The following is a 13,154-nucleotide window of genomic DNA, read 5'->3' as shown; positions in this document are numbered from 1 at the left end:
GACAATGCTCCATCACACGCGTCCAAGTACTCCACAGCGTGGCTGTCAAGAAAGGGTATAAAAGAAGAAAAACTAATGACATGGCCTCCTTGTTCACCTGATCTGAACCCCATTGAGAACCTGTGGTCCATCATCAAATGTGAGATTTACAAGGAGGGAAAACAGTACACCTCTCTGAACAGTGTCTGGGAGGCTGCGGTTGCTGCTGCACGCAATGTTGATGGTGAACAGATCAAAACACTGACAGAATCCATGGATGGCAGGCTTTTGAGTGTCCTTGCAAAGAAAGGTGGCTATATTGGTCACTGATTTGTTTTTGTTTTGTTTTTGAATGTCAGAAATGTATATTTGTGAATGTTGAGATGTTATATTGGTTTCACTGGTAAAAATAAATAATTGAAATGGGTATATATTTTTTTTTTTGTTAAGTTGCCTAATAATTATGCACAGTAATAGTCACCTGCACACACAGATATCCCCCTAAAATAGCTAAAACTAAAAACAAACTAAAAACTACTTCCAAAAATATTCAGCTTTGATATTAATGAGTTTTTTGGGTTCATTGAGAACATGGTTGTTGTTCAATAATAAAATTAATCCTCAAAAATACAACTTGCCTAATAATTCTGCACTCCCTGTATAATAAAAAATAAAAAAAATGGTAAAAATGCAAAACGCTAATGCAAAATAGGCTTCAAAGCGCAGCCAAACTCGCGTTTTTAACGCGCCATTCTACAGCTACTAGTGTTTTTGTAACATCCAGTGTGCATTTGCTAAAAAACTGGAAACCGTACAGAGTCAATGTTGTATTATGGAGCTGCCGCAAATTACAAGGGGCTGTGAAGGCGGGGGGGGGAGGGGGGATCTTTGAGGCGACCGATTTTTCCAGCGGCTCCCCTTTCACGCCAGTCGAATCGTTTCCTTGAGTCTACACTGTGCAGACCCCGTGGGGAATATTTTATAATTAGATCTCAGAATATAATGTCCGCAGGCAGTTTATCTCTACCTTGCCTGCCACAATATCCCCGGTGCCACGCCAGGCTAATGCTGCTTGCCATGTGGCAGGACGGGGCGATCGGTGGAAGTCGCAAGAGAATTACAAAGCAAGAGTTCTTGCTTTGTAATTGAGATTTTCCCCCCCCCCCCTCCCCTCCATCCATTTCTGCTTCCAGGAAGCCCCTCCCCTCCTGACCCTTTGGCGAGATTCGCTAATGCCTTTATATATCTCCAGCCCCGAGCGTGCAGCACGAGCGTCTTGGCGAGCCAGCAGCAGGAGAGCGTCTTTAGAATGAGAATTATTTATCATGGCCCTGGCAGGGACGGGTGCTCTGCCGCTCATTATCCAGCACACAATATGGATATAAATGGGACGGCGCGGGTCGTAAAATTCATTTTTCACCGTCATTGTTATATATTTAGATTGCTGGGAAGCCGAGACGGGCAGAAGAAGGTGGTGAAGGGCAGAGGAAGGGGCGCCCGGCGGAGGGGAAGACGGCATATAACACGGGCTGGGGCTCTCTATATGATAGACCACAATGAAAATCATTATGGGGCCCCCGAGCTCTGCAACATCCAGATAAAGGGCCCAAGAGGGATGTGTTTTTTTTGTAGCATTAGGCAGGTGCGCTGTCATGTGCCAACATGCGTTTCCTTCGCGTCTTGATGCGCTCCGATGCTTTTTCAATGTGATTGGGGTGGATGGGGTTAACGGCCATTAAACAAGCTTTATTGATACCTGTTAGCAACGCCTTGAAACGCAGTGTATGTGCTTTGACACGCTGCCATGGACTTCTATGGGCTTCAAATGCAGAAATAAAGACATGCTGAAGTTCGTACAGGAGCTTCTTTGTCGCATTAAAAAATTGTGGCCCAGATTCTCGTACAATTGCGCAAAACTGGGCGGGCGTAACGTATCTGATTTACGTTACGCCGCCTTAAGTTTTACAGGCAAGTGCTTGATTCACAAAGCACTTGCCTGTAAAGTTGCGGCGGCGTAGCGTAAATCCCCCGGCGCAAGCCCGCCTAATTCAAATGATCCGGGTAGGGGGCGTAGATCATTTAAATTAGGCGCGTTCCCGTGCCGAACGTACTGCGCATGCTCCGTCCCTAAAATTTCCCGACGTGCATTGCGGTAAATGACGTCGCAAGGACGTGATTGGTTTCGACGTGAACGTAAATGGCGTCCAGCCACATTCACGGACGACTTACGCAAACGACGTAAAATTTTCAAATTGCGACGCGGGAACGACGGCCATACTTAACATTGGATACGCCACCTAGGGGGCAAGTTTATCTTTACGCCGCGTATCTCTTACGGAAACGGCGTGAATTTACTGCGACGGGCAAGCGTACGTTCGTGAATCGGCGTAACGACTCATTTGCATATTCTACGCCGACCGCAATGGAAGCGCCATCTAGCGGCCAGCGTAAATATTGTACCCTAAGATACGACGGCGCAGGCCGTCGTATCTTAGGCATGTTTAACCGCTTAAGCCCCGGACCATTTTGCAGCTAAATGCCCAGGCCAGGTTTTGCGATTCGGGACTGCGTCGCTTTAACAGACAATTGCGCGGTCGTGCGACGTGGCTCCCAAACAAAATTGGCGTCCTTTTTTCCCCACAAATAGAGCTTTCTTTTGGTGGTATTTGATCACCTCTGCGGTTTTTATTTTTTGCGCTATAAACAAAAATAGAGCGACAATTTTGAAAAAAATTCAATATTTTTTACTTTTTGCTATAATAAAAATCCCCCAAAAACATATATAAAAAAAAAAAATTTCCTCAGTTTAGGCCCATACGTATTCTTCTACCTATTTTTGGTAAAAAAAATCGCAATAAGCGTTTATCGATTGGTTTGCGCAAGATTTATAGTGTTTACAAAATAGGGGATAGTTTTATTGCATTTTTATTAATTTTTTTTTTTTTACTACTATTGGCGGCGATCAGCGATTTTTTTCGTGACTGCGACATTATGGCGGACACTTCGGACAATTTTGACACATTTTTGGGACCATTGTCATTTTCACAGCAAAAAATGCATTTAAATTGCATTGTTTGTTGTGAAAATGACAGTTGCAGTTTGGGAGTTAACCACAGGGGGCGCTGTAGGAGTTAAGGATCACTGTGTGTGTTTACAACTGTAGGGGGGGTGTGGCTGTAGGATGGACGTCATCGATCGAGTCTCCCTATAAAAGGGATCGCTCGATCGATGCGCCGCCACAGTGAAGCACGGGGAAGCCGTGTTTACATACGGCTCTCCCCGTTCTTCAGCTCCGGGGAGCGATCGCGACGGAGCGGCTATAAACGAATAGCCGCGCCGTCGTCCCGGATCGCTCCCCGAGGGGACCCGACCGCCGCACGCAGCGGAGGGAGTCCCGATCGGACCCCCCACCCGCTAGAAGGCAAGGGCGTATATATACGCCCTTCTGCCTGTCCGTGCCATTGTGCGGACGTATATAGGCGTGCGGCGGTCGTTAAGTGGTTAAGTGTATCTCAGTTTGAGGATACACTTAAACATACGACGGGCTTAGATTCGGAGTTACGTCGGCGTATCTGCCGATACACAATTGTAATGATTTTCTATACTGTGTGCTACGGAAGCATTTAAAGAAAATGATATATTATATGTTTACATTACAATGCCAAGAATGACAGAGGGGCGGAGATAAAGATAAATACTTTCTATGAGCCCCGGAGCTGTCTTTGCTACTAATCCGCATTCCTATTCTCTGTACCTCTCCCGGAGGTGAATGTCTCCCGTGGTTCACAGCTCTGCTGTCTAAAAAAGAAGTGACAAAGTGACACCCGTGATCCCCACACCTTGTCCCTGCGGTACCGGGGGCGGGGCTATTTATGGGCTATTGTATGTTTTAGATTCAGCGTTTTATAATCCGGCGATGTCACGCTTCTTCAATCACATGCCAGTCATTGCTACCCGCAGCTCCTGATTTAAAGACCAACTCCACCCTAAACTGAAGGGCACACATCACCCATTTGTTTCCTATTTCTTGTTTTCAGTGCCGAGATCTTTACCACCTACAATATTTTTTTGAATAGACTTCTGAATGAAGAGGAAGATGTTGGGGCAAAAAAAAAAATTCTCTTAGGGCCAGATTCTGAAAGGACTTACGACGGCGCAGCGCCATGTGCGCCGTCGTAAATCCTAACCCGACCCGTCGTATCTATGCGCCTGATTCTTAGAATCAGTTACGCATAGATATCCATTAGATCCGACAGGCGTAAGTCTCTTACGGCGTCAGATCTAAACTGCATTTTTTTTTTGACCGCTAGGTGGCGCTCCCTTCGAATTCCGCGTCAAGTATGCAAATTAGCTAGATACGCAAATTCCCGAACGTACGCGCGGCCGACGCAGTAAAGTTACGACGTTTACGTTAGGCTTTTCCCGGCGTATAGTTGCCCCTGCTATATGAGGCGCAGCCAATGTTATGTACGGCCGTCGTTCCCGCGTCGAAATTTGAAATAGTTACGTAGTTTGCGTAAGTAGTCCGTGAATGGGGCTGGACGTCATTTACGTTCACGTCGAAAACCAATGACGTCCTCGCGGTGTAATTTGGAGCAATGCACACTGGGAAATTCCACGGACGGCGCATGCGCCGTTTGGGAAAAACGACAATCACGTCGGGTCACAGTAGATTTACATAAAACACGCCCCCCTGATCCAAATTTGAATTAGGCGGGCTTACGCCGGCCGATTTACGCTACGCCACCGCAACTTACGGAGCAAGTGCTTTGAGAATACAGCACTTGCCCGTGTAAGTTGCGGCGGCGTAACGTAAATCAGATACGTTACGCCCGCACAAAATTGCACGGATGTACGAGAATCTGGCCCTTCGTTTCTGTTATAAAATTTGGCAAATAAGTAATTTTTCCCTCTTAAGCCCCCGTACACACGATCGGAATTTCCGATGGAAAAAGTCAGACGGCCGTGTGTGTGCCCCATCAGACTTTTTTCAGAGGAATTCCATCGGAGTTTACTCCCATTGAATGCCGTCGGAATTCTGATGTGAGTTTGGCCGGGCAAAAGCCAGATCGTGTTTATGGGGCATAACTGATGTGCACTGATGAGGCTGCACCAATGGGTACTGATGAGGAGACAGTGATGATGCTGCACTGATGGGCACCGAGGAGTGGGCACTGAGGAGTAGACACTGATGAGGCTGCACTGATGGGCACCGAGGAGTAGACAATGATGGCCCGGATTCAGATACGAGTTACGACGGCGTATCTCCTGATACGCCGTCGTAACTTTGAGTGTGCGGGGTCGTATCTATGCGCCTGATTGCGCATATAGGTGGCGCTTCCGTATATTTACTCGTAGAATATGTAAATTAGGTAGATACGCCGATTCAGAAACGTACGTCCGCCCGGCGCATTTTTTTACGTCGTTTACGTAAGGCTTTTTCTGGCGTAAAGTTACCCCTCATAAAGCAGGGGTAAGTCATGTTAGGTATGGACGTCGGAAACGAACGAACAGCGTCGTATTTTACGTTGTTTGCGTAAGTCGTTCGCGAATAGGGCTGTACGTAAGTTACGTTCACGTCGAAAGCATTGACAGTTTGCGGCGTAATTTGGAGCATGCGCACTTGGAAACGTTCACGGACGGCGCATGCGCCGTTCGTAAGAAACGTCAATTACGTGGGGTCACAAGTAATTTAAATAAAACGCGCCCACATCATCCACATTTGAATTAGGCGGGCTTACGCCCGCCCATATACGCTACGCCGCCGTAACTTAGGGTGCAAGTTCTTTCTGAATACGGAACTTGCGCCCAAAGTTACGGCGGCGTAGTGTATCTGAGATACGCTACGCCCGCCAAAAGATACGCAAATGTATCTGAATTCATAGAATCAGTTACGCATAGATATCCATTAGATCTGACAGGCGTAAGGCTCTTACGCTGTCAGATCTTAGATGTAATTTTTTTTCCCGCCGCTAGGTGTCGCCGACGTCGTTTTCCTCATCGTCTATGCAAATTAGCTATTTACGTGAATTACCGAACGTACGTGCGGACGACGCAGTGATTTTACGACGTTTACGTAAGCATAAACTTGCCCCTGCTATATGAGGGGCAAGTTTACGTAGGTCCATCGTATGCCATGTTAAGTATGGCGTCGGGTCAGCGTCGGCTTTTTCCGTCATTTTTGTAAGTTGTCCGCGACGCTTTCGGCGTCATTGACGTTTTCCGTCGTGAGCTGGAGCATGCGCACTGGGGTATTTTTCCGCCCGGCGCATGCGCAGTTCGATCGGCGCGGGGGCACGCTTAATTTAAATACAAGCCGTCCCCTTTGAATTACGCGGCCTTACGCCGGGCCAATTACACTACGCCAACGCAAATTACGGAGCAAGTGCTTGGAGAATACGGCACTTGCTCCAGTAAGTTACGGCGGCGTAGTGTAAATGGCTTACGCTACGCCGCCGCAGATTCTACAAGAATCTGGCCCAGTGTGGATGTCCCCGATCACACTTACTGATTACCAGCTCTTCTCTCCTCTAACCTTTAAATAGAAGACATCACTTTCCCATCCCGGAATGATTCTGGGATGATATCTAGGAAGGTGGAAATGTTTCCTCCTGGATGGTATGCATGTAGGTTATGTGTAATAATAGTTACAGCGCTCCTTGTGGGATCCGGGCTCCGCGCTTTACATACCTAAATAGATCCGACTGGAGACAGGTGCGACTCGTACCACGGGAAGGCTCCCAGATGGCGCAATGCTCAATGCGCGCATTATAATGTAATTAAGATTTTTAGCGGGCCCATATGTCGCATAACAATGATCCCCGTCGTATTGTCACACCGCATTCCATAAATATCCTTTATGGCGCGCCAAAGATGGAGGAAATGAAGCCTTAATTGAAAAATACAGAGCTAATTATATTTATTTCGTTGGGGCCACTAAATTTTACTATGCTTTTTTTTTTAGCTGCTCAGTGGTTAGCACTTCTGCCTTGGAGCAGCAGGGATCCTGTCTACATGGAGTTTGCATGTTCTCCCTGGGCTGGCATGGCTATCCTCCGGGTACTCCCGTTCCCTCCACACCCCAGAGACATGCTTGTGGGTTCACACAGATGTTCTGGTGGCTCCATGAAAGATTTTGTCTCATGGGGTAAAGGTGATCATGGGAAAAGTGAAGGATCAGCCACCCAGATACACTAGGTGATCAGTGATTTCCCCTAGTGAGGCCACCCCCCCCTACAGTTAGAACACACCCAGGGACATACTTAACCCCTTCCCCCGCCCCCTAGTGTTAACCCCTTCACTGCCAGTGGCATTTTTATAGTAATCCAATGCATTTTTATAGCACTGATCGCTGTCAAAAGTGTCAGAAGTGTCCGCCATAATGTCGCAGTACCGAAAAAAAAACGCTGATCGCCGCCATTACTAGTAAAAAATAAATATTAATAAAAATGCCATAAAAATACCCCCTATTTTGTAAACGCTATAACTTTTGTGCAAACCAATCAATAAACGCTTATTGCGATTTTTTTTTACAAAAAATATGTAGAAGAATACGTATCGGCCTAAACTGAGGAAAAAAATGTTTTTTTATATGTTTTTGGGGGATATTTATTATAGCAAAAAGTAAAAAATATTAATTTTTTTCAAAATTGTCGCTCTATTTTTGTTTATAGCGCAAAAACTAAAAACCGCAGAGGTGATCAAATACCACCAAAAGAAAGCTCTATTTGTTGGAAAAAAAGGACGCCAATTTTGTTTGGGAGCCACGTCGCACGACCGCGCAATTGTCAGTTAAAGCGACGCAGTGCCGAATCGCAAAAAGTGCTCTGGTCTTTGACCAGCAATATGGTCCGGGGGTTAAGTGGTTAAGGAAACTCCTATGAGACTTAGCTCCATCTAGTGGCCAAATTTGGTATTTCCTGTTCAAAGTTAAAGCGAAGTTTCAACCAAAAGTGGAACTTCCGCTCATTTGTCTCCTCCTCCCCTCTGGTGCCACATTTGGCACCTTTCGGGGGGGGGGGGGGGCAGATACCTGCAGGGGTGGGTGGACCTCCGCTTTAATGATTTACAATAGAATAGTACAGGGATTGGCCTATTTGTATTCGTTGTTTGCCTCATTCGCACAGAACGAATGTTCATGCACTGTCAATGGGCAAATGGCTATGCCAATTCTTGATAAATCAACCTCTATGACAGGAAAAGGGAATGCTCCTCGAAATTTGAACTGAGTTTCCCAGAATGCATTGTTCCCTTGGACTGTCTACGAGCCGTTTAGTGTAATGGCTCTTGCCATGTAATTTTTTTTTTGCACAAAAATGAGTTTATTACCTTCTAGCAAACACAGCTGTAGTTTGGAGCGTAGTGCGTGTTTATACACGTCCCCATAATGTCGCTATTGGGCTTGAATATTTATAATTCTTGGAAGTTTTGATTCTTTGTGAACATTTTCTCCACGCTCTGAATACACAATATATATAATAGTGGACTTTTGACATTGAGAGCTCTCAGCCGCGCACTCCTCCGCTGACCCAAATCCCAGATTTATTTATTTCTTATATATAATTAAATGCCCCGTGTTTAGCAAATGACTCCTAATCCCCCGGCTTCTCATAATGGCCTAGGATTTGCACAGACTCAGGATATCGGCATCTCGAGAGCAGTGATGATCCGGGTGAAGCAATCCACTTGTGACGTAGCTGACCTCATCCGGACTATTATAAGACCATATAAGGGCACTGACATCACGGCGCCCAGCGACGGCCTTCTACATCTGGCCAATTGCTTTGCTTACTGGAAGTCGATGAGTGCGATCGGAGACCTGCACTGCGGGGTGACAGCCGTCATACCGCGGCCCTTAAGCTGTTGCTAAAGTACAAGTCCCATGAGGCAATGCAAGGCTGACAGTTACAAGCATGGTTCCCAAAGATAAAGGCATGATGGGAGTTGTAGTTCCTCAACAGCTGGAGGGCCAACGTTTGACACCCATGCTGCCAAATCAATGTATCAATTCCTTAACCACTTAAGACCCGGACCAATCGCAGTTTTTGCGATTCGGCACTGTGTCAATTTAACTGACAATTGCGCGGTCGTGCGACGTGGCTCCCAAACAAAATTGGCGTCCTTTTTTCCCCACAAATAGAGCTTTCTTTTGGTGGTATTTGATCACCTCTTCGGTTTTTATTTTTTGCGCTATAAACAAAAATAGAGCGACAATTTTGAAAAAAATCCAATATTTTTTCCTTTTTTCTATAATAAATATCCCCAAAAATATATAAAAAAAAACATTTTTTTTCCTCAGTTTAGGCCGATACGTATTCTTCTACATATTTTTGGTAAAAAATCGCAATAAGCATTTATTGATTGGTTTGCGCAAAATTTATAGTGTTTGTAAAATAGGGGATAGTTTTGCAGTGCCCGGACAAGGTCATCTAGCACCCAGGATAAACATGTCAGACTGCAGCCCCCCCCCCCAAAGATGTATGACCACTATGTGTCTGCATAAAATTCCTCTCCTCCCAGTACAAATCCACCCCCCTGCTGAAATCCCCCCTCAGCACCAATCTTTACCACCTCATCCCCCTCCTAGTGCCTCTGCAAAGTGATCCACTGCAGAGTGCGAATAAGCAACAGTTGTCAAGCATTCAGAAGTGGATTCTACCGCCATCATCTCTGCTTTTTTTGGCAAACGAAAATTTTCATTGGGGCCTCTCCCCAAGCCCTACTTGCATGGACTCACCCCCCCACCAAGGATGGTGGTGCCCCTCCCCAGACTCTACTTGCATGGACTCACCCCCCCACCAAGGATGGTGGTGCCCCTCCCCAGACTCTACTTGCATGGACTCACCCCCCCACCAAGGATGGTGGTGCCTCTCCCCAAGCCCTAGATGCATGGACTCACTCACCACCAAGGATGGTGGTGCCACTCCCCAGACTCTACTTGCATGGACTCACCCCCCCCCCCCCACCAAAGATGGTGGTGCCCCTCCCCAGACTCTATTTGCATGGACTCACCCCCCCCCCCCCCACCAAGGATGGCGGTGCCACTCCCCAGACTCTACGTGCATGGACTCACCCCCCCCCCCACCAAGGATAGTGGTACCTCTCTCCAAGCCCTACTTGCATGGACTCACCCCCCCCCCCCCCCCACCAAGGATGGTGGTGGCCCACCCCAGACTCTACTTGCATGGACTCACCCCCCACCAAGGATGGTGGTGCCTCTCTCCAAGCCCTACTTGCATAGACTCACCCCCCCCCCCCCCCCCACCAAGGATGGTGGTGCCCCACCCCAGACTCTACTTGCATGGACTCACTCCCCACCAAGGATGGTGGTGCCTCTCCCCAAGCCCTAGATGCATGGACTCACTCCCCACCAAGGATGGTGGTGCCACTCCCCAGACTCTATTTGCATGGACTCACCTCCCCCCCCACCAAGGATGGTGGTGCCACTCCCCAGACTCTACGTGCATGGACTCACCCCCACCCCCCCCCCCCACCAAGGATGGTGGTGCCTCTCTTCAAGTCCTACTTGCATGGACTCACCTCCCCCCCACCAAGGATGGTGGTGCCACTAACCAGACTCTATTTGCACGGACTCACCCCCCCCCCCCCAAGGATGGTGGTGCCACTCCCCAGACTCTACTTGCGTGGACTCACCCCCCCGCCAAGGATGGCGGTGCCACTCCCCAGACTCTACGTGCATGGACTCACCCCCATGGTGCATGGTGGTGCCTCTCTTCAAGCCCTACTTGCATGGACTCACCCCCCCCCCCCACCAAGGATGGTGGTGCCCCATCCCAGACTCTACTTGCATGGACTCACTCCCCACCAAGGATGGTGGTGCCCCTCCCCAAGCCCTAGTTGCATGGACTCACGCCCCACCAAGGATGGCGGTGCCAGTCCCCAGACTCTACTTGCATGGACTCACGCCCCACCAAGGATGGCAGCACCTCCCCTCAGGCCCTACCTGCAGGGACTCACCACCCACCAAGGATGGTGGTGCCTCTCCCCAGGCTCTACTTGCAAAAACATCACCAGCATAAGATCCAGACAGCTAGCATTTTTTCAAGGCCAGACGTTAAGCCTCATGCACATCAAGTCGCAGAGACTTCAAAGTAGCCCCTGCACTACTTTGGTCCCACTTTGTTGCGACTCGAGGTCCATAGACCTCAAGAAGACACAAGCGTTACTTCAAGTCGCATTAAAATCGTGGCAAAAGCTGTGCAATGTTCAGGTCGCAATAGTGGAAACCTAGGCTAAAAAGGTATTATTAATTAGTGAATTTGCTGCTGTAGCATCATTACCAACTTTCGGTGCAGAGCTGATGCTTATCTGATTAGCGTCTCTGCTATAGTTGAGCTCACAATGTGTTTCTGTACAAAGTGCACCATCTAGTGTCTATTGTGTGTATAACACCTTCCTTCTCCCTATATCTAAATCCAAGGACAAATATGTAATATATTGCAGCGGACTCATCCAATGGTGGCCGCATAGGTGTGCGCAGCCTTTGGCATTAGGGTGTGCACCCCAAAGCTCAAACACACTCACGATGTTTATTCAGGGGGCCAGTAAATGGCATATTTACTGGCCCCTTCCCCGACTCATACTAAAACATCCACAGTAACAACCGGTGGGAAAGGAGGGAAGCTGGCAGTGCTGTGGGGGGGAAGGGGGAGAGCCAGGTCAGTAGGGGGGATCTGTTCTGCACAGGGTGATTAGGGTGTGCCTGGGCACACCTGGCACACACCTATGGGTGGCCGCATTCGTTTTTTGGAGCTTTTTCATTTTTTAGGCTCTGGGATCAGCCATGACGATCACACAGGCTGGACTACAAACATGCTTGCCTTTCTTCATCTCCATTGTTTTTATTTATTAGCGGTACTTATATAGCGCCATAAATTTACACGGCACTTTACCTATATTGTACATCGTCAGTCACTGCCTTCAAGGAGCTTACTTTACATTCTTTACGTGATCCAAATGCGTTTTCAAACCCAGATATAACCTTGTAATATTAGCATTGACATCATCGCTGTACATGACCCTTTGCAGAGAGCAGAGCTGTGGGAGGGGCCATGCAGGCCCCACCCACTACAGGCTGCTGCAGAAAACTACAGGAGGGGGCGGAGACAAGACCAGTCACCCTGCACAAGTAAAGAGCAGCAGTGAGCGGTCTGTATTACAGAAAGACTCACACTGGATTACTGCACAGATCTGGAAGAAATACACAAAGCTCGCCAAAATCCAAGGAAGAATACACAAGGGGCCGGATTCAGATACATTGCAGTATCTGCCGGCGCGGCGTAACGTATGTCAGATACGTTACGCCGCCGTAACTTTGGGCACAAGTTCCGTATGCAGAAAGAACTTGCGCCCTTAGTTACGGCGGCGTAACGTATGTGTGGCGGCGTAAGCCCGCCTGATTCAAATGGGGATGTTGTGGGCGTGTTTTATTTAAATTTAAGATGACCCCGGGTATTTAAATTTTTTTGTGAACGTTCGTGAAAGAATCCCAGTGCGCATGCTCGAAATTACGCCGCAAAGCCTCATTGGTTTCGACGTGAACGTAACTTACGCAAAGCCCTATTCGCGAACGACTTACGCAAACGACGTAAAATTTTCAAAACTCGGTGCGGGAACGACGTCCATACTTAACATAAGCTACGCCTCATATAGCAGGGGTAACTATACGCCGGAAAAAGCCTAACATAAAAGATGTAAAAAAATGCGCCAGCCGGACGTGCGTTTCTGAATCGGCTTAAATACCTAATTAGCATATTTCTCGCGTAACTATACGGAAGCGCCACCTAGCGGCCAGCGTAAATATGCAGCCTAAGATGCGACGGTGTATATTTCTTAGGGAAATCTATGCGTAACTGATTCTATGAATCAGGCGCATAAATACGACGGCCCGCACTCAGAGATACGACGGCGTGTCAGGAGATATGCCGTCGTATGTCGTATCTGAATCCGGTCCAAGGAATGTATTTATTAGACATGTGCAATTCAATTCGTTCCGAATTAGTTTAACAAATTTGTTAATTCTAAAACTACAGAATTTTTCAATTTCCCCCAAAAATTTGAAAATCTGAAATTCAGAATTCGAAAGTCAGAAAATTTGGATTTTCGAATTTCCGAAAAAGCTAAAAAACGAATGAAAACGTAAAACGAACAATTTT

This window comes from Rana temporaria, chromosome 7, assembly GCF_905171775.1.
Source record: "Rana temporaria chromosome 7, aRanTem1.1, whole genome shotgun sequence".
In the NCBI taxonomy this organism is placed as follows: Eukaryota; Metazoa; Chordata; class Amphibia; order Anura; family Ranidae; genus Rana; species Rana temporaria.
The sequence above is the reverse complement of the archived record's forward strand: the minus strand, read 5'-3'. Positions refer to the sequence as shown.